Consider the following 7727-nt stretch of genomic DNA (forward strand, 5'->3'; position numbering starts at 1 on the left):
AAAATGGTTTAAAACTTGTCCTTCGGCGCCACATACCATAAAGGAAACGGGAGACAGCAAATACAATGGGCGGGGAAGTGTCATAATTAAGAACTCTACACACCTGCACACAATGTCTAAAACCCAAGTTTCTACATATTGGAATAAGCCAGGTTTTGCGTATGTTGCTGTATGCTGGGCAAAAAAATAAGACATGGATAACATCTTCTCTAATGTAGTTACATGCTGGGCAGTTTTCATTTTCAGTTTTTGCCCATTTCGAGGTAAATGACCTAATGGGTAAAGAGCCATGCCTTAATTGGACATATAGTTTCCTCGCAAGAGGGAGTTGGACTACATCCAAAAATTTCTCCCACCCCATTTCGAATTTAAATGTGAGGAACTCAGTAGAAAGCCTACCATAGGAAGTTGAGCTTAGTAGTGCGCGTAGATTTTGCTGTCTCACCAGATTTAACAACTGGGCCCTAGATATCCTCGGGCAGCTCAGCTCTGGGGACCCCCATAACTGGGGCAAACCTATTTTTAAAGAGAGGGCCTTAATGTGGGAAAGCCAGGGAATATTTTTGTTTTTTAACTGTTCCCAGGCCTCCCGAAATTCGACTCTGAAGGATACCAGCTCAGGTACTGACCAGAGCCTCCTCCAGTAAAGCAAGGGTCGCACATCTGCCAAATTCTCAATAGACTCCAAACCCAAGTCCATTCGCAAGGGGATAAGGGGTGTGCTTGTCGGTAGGCCCACCAAATTTCTCATAAAGGCCTGTTCAACCCTCAGGAGGCTTGATACATTCTTGTGGCCCCAAAGTTCAGCACCATAAAGAGATGCAGTCCGAGCCTGGAGGCCATAGATCTCAAGGGCGGGCGCAACCGGTTGATATATCGATGCTCTCTGAAGCTTGCCAATGCCCCCTGCTATTTGTGAAAGTCTAAGAGCAGATTTGGCAATCTGATGGCCCCAGCCAAAATCCTCCGTCAGTGTAATCCCAAGGTAGACAAAGGTTTTAACTCGTTCCAACGGAACACCATTCAAAAGAGGGTTCGGGCGCGTGCGCCTCGGGGGTTTAAAGATCATAAACTTGGTTTTATCCAAGTTGATCTCCAAACCCCTTGAGGCGCAAAAGCTCACAAAACCATCCAGGACACGCTGGATGCCCGAAGATGTTCGGGATAGCAACAAGGTGTCATCCGCGAACATTAATGCGGGCACCCGGCCAGTCGTCAACCAGGGGGCATCATTGTCCTTTAATTCATTTAGGGTGTCGACAAGACCATTAATGAATAGGCTAAAAAGGGTAGGGGCCAAAACGCACCCCTGCCGAACGCCCCTAGAGACAGGGAAACGATCCGAAAGGACCCCGTGTCTCCCACACCTGACCTGTGCATAATTTCCAGCGTGCAAACGGGTCAGGATATTGAGCAGGTAGGGCGGAAGGCCCAGGTCAGCCAATACCTCCCACAATTTAACGCTCCTAGAGACAGGGAAACGATCCGAAAGGACCCCGTGTCTCCCACACCTGACCTGTGCATAATTTCCAGCGTGCAAACGGGTCAGGATATTGAGCAGGTAGGGCGGAAGGCCCAGGTCAGCCAATACCTCCCACAATTTTTCCCTAGGGACTAAGTCGAAAGCAGCCCGCAGGTCCACAAAGACAAGGTAGAGGCTGCCACCCTCGACCCTTGTGGTTTTCCAAAAAAGGACCTGGAGCTGGAAAATTTGGTCCAAGGTTGAGATGCCGGATCTGAATCCACCCTGGAGAGTGGACAATATTTCCCGTTCCTCCATCCAGGCTTGTATCCTGTCCAGTATAATTCTGCCCATTAGTTTTTGTTTTGTATCTAGCAGACTAATGGGCCTGTAATTTGAAGGGGTAAGTGGGCAGCCCTTTTTGTAAATGGGGACGATCTCAGCCCCCAGCCAAGTGTCCGGTGGATCAGACCCCGTAAGGATCGCGTTAAATAATATAACAAGGTAAGGAGCCCATATTTTAGGCTGGGATCGAAACAGGTCCCACGGCAATTTGTCCAGGCCGGGAGCTTTGTTTGGGAGCAATCTAAGTATGGCGGTTTCTACCTCCTTCAGGGTGATGCTCTCTGGGAGGTCAAAGGGATGCACCCTCAGTCCGGACCCTCCACCCGAGGCCCCCGTCAGTCGATACTCATGACGGGGGTCTGGGGTAGGGGGTCGGGCGAATGTCGCAGTTCCCTCCTGATTAAGTCCAAGGGCTAGGTTGAAACCTGGCCGAGGTGGGTCATCATGCTCCAGACATGCATATAGAGCCCCAAAATGAGCTTCCCACACGGAGGGTGCAATATTTGGGAAGGTTGCTTGCCCTCCTCCCTTAGAGCCTGTACTAACAATGGCCCAAAATGACTTTGCGTCCTTAGTCAGGAGCGCATTTCTCAGCTCTTCCCACCTAGCTTCCTCCCAGTCCCTCTTGGCTCCCTCGATTGCCTTTTTATAAAGCAAACAAGATGATCTAGTTTTTAAGCTATCCTTGACTTTAATTGCAGTAAGGAGATCCTTCTTAGCTTTCCTGCAGGTGACATTATACCAGGGGTGTATCTTAGCCCCACCTCGTCTAGGCCTGCTTAGTGGGCAAAGAACATCCCCCAATGCACTGGCCAACTGCCTATGGATTTTTACAGCATGGCCGTTTGGTGGCAAATCGGCCATCGCAGCTATCCATGGTATAGCGAGCTGGTATATTTCACCCAGCCTAGACGGGGAGTTCTGAAAGTGAGGCCAATTAACCCTACGTCGATTATTCGAGACCATGAGGAGCGTGATCATATTAGTAGTAGGACCGGCTTCAGGGTTAGTCAGCCCAAAGCTCCCCGGCTTAAGTGTTAGAACAAGGGCGTTGTGGTCACTGTCATGTCTCGGATACACTCTAAATTCCAAGAGCCTGTCCCAATGTCTTACTTCCATCATGATGTAGTCAATGGTGGACGTTTGTGCTACCCTGTTAAATGTAGGAAGTCCCGGACGATCAGGGTCCAGTCTCCCATTACACGGCCGCAAAGACGTAGCAAGTAAGAATGATTTTATTTGGAGGACCAGCCGAGTCCATGCCTTGATAGGAGGGATCTTTGGTTCCGGGATACACCAGAGAAGGTCTTCATCGTCCTGCTCATCCGAATCAGGGTTAACCAAGGGCTCAAATTGGCAATTAAAATCCCCACCAACGATTATTATAACTGAGGGGTCAAGTGTCTGGATAAAGAGATCTAATGCTTTAATCGTATCTGACTCCTGCCCCCTCCTAACTGGCCTAGAATAGATATTTATTATGGCTATTTTTGGTGTGTTCAGGGGTGTCAATAACACACATTGGACATCAGAGGAGTTAGTTGGTATTTGAGTAGCTTGGGCGCCCAAGTGGGTGCCTATCCAAATTGACAGGCCACCAGATGGGCGGCCTCTGCCACTAGATACTGCCAGGATGTGGAAAATTGCATAACCTGGACTAACACTCTCCTCTAAAGCCCAAGTTTCCTGGATCAGGCAGATATCATATTCTGCCATAAAGGAGCCCCAATCAGGATTAGATAGTTTGTTTTTTAAACCAGCAACATTCCACAAAAGGATTTTTATAGTGCCATCGACTATCTTACCAGTGTCTTTTGGGATTCCTATTGCCATAATGGAAGAACTATCGCAAATGGGGGACTCTAGATTAACTTTCCTCTCCGTTTTGTCTATACTAGGTGCTTCCCCCCCTACAACAGAAACTCCCCGCGGGAGCCCCGCATCCCCCGAATCACTCCCTCCCGCCCAGCCCGAACAACCAGAAGGCGTTCCCACTGCAGAGATAGGGGTTTTAGTATTTCCCTCCAGTGCAGTTATAGGGGTAGATGTTTCACTAGTGTTATTCGGGACTAGCTCCTTGTCGTATGGGCGTCAATCAACCTGGTTCAGTACACTAAACCTATTTCTATGCACAAAGGAAGACAGAGGGGGATTATAGGCATAGAAGTCTACCCAGCTTGATTGCCCCTGGTGCACTCCAGAAGGACAACCATTTCGGCCCTCGTCATATTTAGCACTTTTACAATGAGCTGATCTCAGATGAAGCACGGGATAAAAGTATGACAAGTGGAGGGGGAGGATTTGAGTATTTAATCTAGAGGGGGACAAACCACAGATGTACTCAACGGCAGCAGTATCCCTAAAGTTTATTACCACACAATTCCCTGCAATAGTTTTGGGACCCTTCCCAATCCAGTCTATATGTTTTACAGAAAGTATTTCCCCAGAAATGTAGGAGGGGAGAGGTCTGTTTACATTAAGCCACTGTATACTCTTATTTTTTAACTCAGTATGGCTTTCAGTTTTTTCCCTGGGTTAGAAGTGGAACCCCCGTTAAAACTACAACGTACGGTAAGGACTCTGGGGGAAGGTTAATAGTTTGCAACTCCGATGGGGTAGCTATGGAAGATGGATTTATATTTGTTGGAACCAGGACATCGGAGGACCCCCTTTCCAGTCTATATCTTTCACATCCTGTCTTCTCATCACTGGGAGTGACTTTAGCATTTACAGAAGCCGGGACCGGGATTGCAGCTACATGGGAACCGTCAGCGACTATGGATATACTTTGAGAAGGGCTAACTGTTTCCAAAGCTGACTCATTGTTAATGGGGGCCAATCATGTACCTTTGTTCCCTGTAGCACTATCAACTACTAAGGCAGTCCCAACTTGAGGAGCACTGCCACCTGCTCCACTAGAGGCAGATTTCCCGTGTGGGACCGTTGGGGACGTTTTCCCCAGACCCATATTATTGAGGGTAGAGACTAATCTATCAATCCTAGTTGCCAGGGATTTGGTATGTTTACCAATAATCTGTTCTAAGAGAGACTGGAAGTCAGCTACTAAACTAGTAACCCACAGCGGAGCTACCGTATTCGCTGGGGAAGGGCCGGTGGTAGTTAGTACAGAATCGTACTTATGACCTATATTTTTAATTGGCTTCTTTACAAGTCTCCTTTTCTTACCTCTAGGGCCCGGTTTATTTATTATAATAGTATTTGGAGGAAGTGGAGATAAGCTTGGGGATGCGTTGCTAACTATAGTATCTGTAGGGACCTGGGCGCAGGGTAAGTCAGCAAATGATGGCGTAAGGAAGGAACTTACGTCTGGAGGGTTTGTTACAATTGTTGAATAGTCCCCTACTTGCTCTACCAGGGGTGCCACAGGGGTAATTGACAACCTTCGTTCTGTGTTTTCAATAGCATTTACCCCTACCCCGATGTTTTTTTGGAGCATCTTATCGATAGTAGTGCCGTGGCCACCTGTTGTCTCGTCACGGGGTGGGAAACTACGACCTTTTGGTTTTTACCCATTATGGAGGTTGGCTAAAAGGATAGTCCTGACCTGCAAATCCTTAGTTAAAAAGCCCAAGGAAAAAGTAGTGATCAGAAATAACAGTACCTTTGGGCAAATAACCAGGCTATCGAGGGTAACCAATGGCGATGTTAGGGGGGTGACCCGTCCCGGCCTCCTCTGGCCCCTGACGGGCAAGGACGGGCCCGCCCTTGGCCCGGGCGCTGCCCGCGCTCCGCCAGCGCGCGTCCCACGCGGCGGTGTCTGTAAGCGCTTTTGTAGCGCGTGATCAGCAGCAGTTCCTCCCACCAGGGAGCAAGGGCTTGTGGGTCTTGTAGTCCCCAGCGATGATGGCAGTTGTTGGCGCGTCCCGCGCGGCGGTGTCTGTAAGCGCTTTTGTAGCGCGTGATCAGCAGCAGTTCCTCCCACCAGGGAGCAAGGGCTTGTGGGTCTTGTAGTCCCCAGCGATGATGGCAGTTGTTGGCGCGTCCCCTGCTTGTGGGTCTTGTAGTCCCCAGCGATGATGGCAGTTGTTGGCGCGCGCTTTCTGCCTGGGGTTTTTAATACTGGTGCCAGTATCAAGACAGCCTTCTGGAAAGACCCGCTCCCTCCTCCTTACCGGGGTCATCAGGGGGTCTCTGGAAGCATCTCCTTGCTGATTTACAGGGGAAGCTTCAGAAATTAACTTCCCTACGCTCGTAATACCGGAGAGCTGAGACCTAATGATCCCTCTCGCTGGAAAACCGATCCTAGCAGCAGCGTGGCGGCTCCAGCTGAGTTGCGCTGCAGCCTCCGCCCACACTCCTCCCGGTGTTCCAGGGTGGTGTTTCCCGAGTTGGGCGGCCAAGATCACTGAAAACCGCGAAACAAAATAATTTTGACCCCGAGCCCCCGCGACACATCCGCTCCGCTCACCCCGCACACTTCATGCTCCGAAATGCATTCAAGCAGGCACAGGTAAGTTCAGGAATTCCTCCGATACCGCCAGCATAGGAGAGCTCACGACCGGAGCTAAGCAGCCGCCATTTTCTCCCCGCTGTTTGAATTCTGGGGCTAAATCAATAGGGAGGAATGTACGAGGATGAGAAATATGGAGAAATTGTTTGAGGGCTATATACCAAGGACCCGCTTAGGTCACAGGAGCAGTTTCTTAGTCCCGGGCGACAGCCCAAATGCTTGGCCAACGCGTTTCCGGTGGCCCATCCTAGCATACTAGGTCACCACCACAGCACTCACGGGTCCAGTCTCACTGACCTGGCATTGATGTTCATGGTGGCCCCTTCTCTGGCACACGGGCCACCTTCTACGAGGTTGTGCAGATCTGTCGCCCTCCACGCAACCCTCGCTCCTCTGATCTGTCTACGGCCCCTAATAGCACACAGGATCACCAAATCAAACCAGAACACAGGCTACGGCGTGATCGGTGTAAGAGCAGATTCCTCACACCTCACACAGGGAGTCCTCATGATAGGGCTCCCCCTGGACCTTGCTCTTTCCAACGCTCTCTTCATCCTTCCAGGACACATTGGTCTTGGTGAGAAAGCAGGTGCTGGTGCTCCAGGACAGATGGTCTTGGTATCCCTGGGTAATGTCCACTCACCCAGCAGGGAGACCAGCAGGCCTGGGCCCCCAGTCCTGATCACAGGCAGAAGTCTTGCAGAGCTTCCCCTCCTCACACAGCCTGTCTGGCTGCTCGCAGATGACAACGTTTGGGGTCTCAAACTCCCCTACCTTTTTCAGACTCAAACTCAGAAATTTAGTGTCTGAGACTTTGAAATTTTATGTTGGGGTTCTCCTTCTTTAAAATAGACATCTTTCGTCTTTCTCCTGAAGGATGTCTGTCGCAGCAGGCAGGACTCAGACACTGATTAACCCACAACAAGATTCATGGGGATGACCAGAGTTCACACTTCGATGTCAGTTTTAGTGATATGTGCATCAAAAGGTTAATCTTGGGCTCTCAGCCCTACTCTTTATGATTCCACTATGAGCCCAATCCCTCTCTTCCTGAAATGTGTCCAGGCCCCTTCCTTGTGATCTATCATTGAATCAAAGAGCCCTGTGAAATGCACAGAGGGAGCCTGGCTGTCCCATCTCCCAGTGCATGTCCCTCCCAGTTTACAAGAATGTAGCAATACACAAACCTGTCTGGGGGGTTCCTCTACTCATAGTCCTCATGTTTTTCACCAAATAGGCCTGGGCTTCCCAAAATGGAACTCAGGGTCCTCAATGTAATTACCAGTGCAAGCACACTTGCACTCAGTGTACATCCACTGCACATTTCCTGCACAGCTCTGTAATCCTCATGTATTATGCCACCATAAGCATAAAAACATGAAGCAAACACATTCAGCATATGCACAAAGTTCAGTACTGCAGCCTTACTGTAATGCACCAGAGTGTTAT

This window comes from Triturus cristatus, chromosome 1_1 (assembly GCF_964204655.1).
Source record: "Triturus cristatus chromosome 1_1, aTriCri1.1, whole genome shotgun sequence".
In the NCBI taxonomy this organism is placed as follows: domain Eukaryota; kingdom Metazoa; phylum Chordata; class Amphibia; order Caudata; family Salamandridae; genus Triturus; species Triturus cristatus.